This window comes from Austrofundulus limnaeus, unplaced genomic scaffold (assembly GCF_001266775.1).
Source record: "Austrofundulus limnaeus strain Quisiro unplaced genomic scaffold, Austrofundulus_limnaeus-1.0 Scaffold234, whole genome shotgun sequence".
Taxonomy (NCBI): Eukaryota; Metazoa; Chordata; class Actinopteri; order Cyprinodontiformes; family Rivulidae; genus Austrofundulus; species Austrofundulus limnaeus.
In genome coordinates, this window is record NW_013952636.1 from 647,464 (window position 1) to 648,802 (window position 1,339).

Sequence of the window (1,339 nt, forward strand, 5' to 3'; positions counted from 1 at the left end):
ATATATCCATGTTTTCATCTGTCGCCTAGTCACCCCCAAACTGGAGCAGTGGCTAAAACAGATCCCAGGAACAACATCAGACATCTCAGTCCAGAAATGTGCAGTTCTAGGCACAGCTAAGATACTGCGCAGAACCCTCAAGCTCCCAGGCCTCTGGTAGAGGACCCGAGCTCAGAGGATGAAAGAGACCACCCGCGCAGGGTGAGAAGGGAGTTTTTTTTACATAATCCAAGAAAAAGCTTTTTTTACAGTTCAATTAAAAAATTTCTGTCATGCAAAAGCTTCAAGATATACGAAAGTCAAAGCAGCATTAAAAATTTTAGGCCCGTTTATTCGTTTTTTCTAAAACTTTCTTGACACGTCAGAACTTGATTGCATGTGAAGGTTGCATGTTCTCCCAGTTTCCTCCAGTTACTTTCCCAATCCTAAGTCATGCATGTTGTCCAAGTGACCTACTGTATAATGTCGTTTGGCTTGTAGAACTTCAGAACTCAATGACTGTTAAATCTTTTTAAAAAAAATTTTTTTTGCCTCATTATTAGCCTTTGAACTCTCAGTCGTTTCTCCTGCCAAGTTTCAGCAGAGTAAACTCCCTTCTGAAGGTTTTTTTCTCACAGAGAAAAAGAGCACGTCAACATTCCTCTACATGTGCTGACTGGAAAACCTGAAATGCTCCCAGTCACACCGTGTCAAAGCAAACGGAGTCCTGCAGATTTGTGACTGTTGCAGCTTTAGGACAAACAGGAGTTTTCATTTTTGACAGTGTTTTTCACAAATGCAAAAAATTTGTTATTCGTATTTTTTTTTTATCTGAAAATGTTAAAATGTTTGACTTTGTTGACTGAAACATTTTGCTTTTAACATGATTGTGAGGTCTGTGTACAGAGAATGTGTGTGCACCCCGGGTCTTCTGCTGGAGTTGACTCTCAAACCGTTTGTTACACATGTGGGGATAAATCTGCAAGTTTAGGTTTAATAAAAAGATCAACTCTGTCCTGCAAAAAAAAGCTCCTTTCAGCTCAAACAGCACAACTTAAAGCAGTGTCGACTAGACTGACCTAAAGAAAATAATCCATGTAATTTACGGTGTATATATGTATATAAATATGCATATGTGTTAATGTATATGTGTATATGTGCATTGGTATATGTGCATCACTATATATCACATGTGTATACTGTGGAGTTGTTTTTGTTTATTATATTTTATTTATCTTTCATCATTCTTCTCAGCCTCCCCTGTATTAAGCGGCAGTAATATGCAAATTTCTCCACTGTGGGATCAATAAAGTTCTTATCTTATCTTATCTTATCTTATCTTATCTTATCTTATCTTATC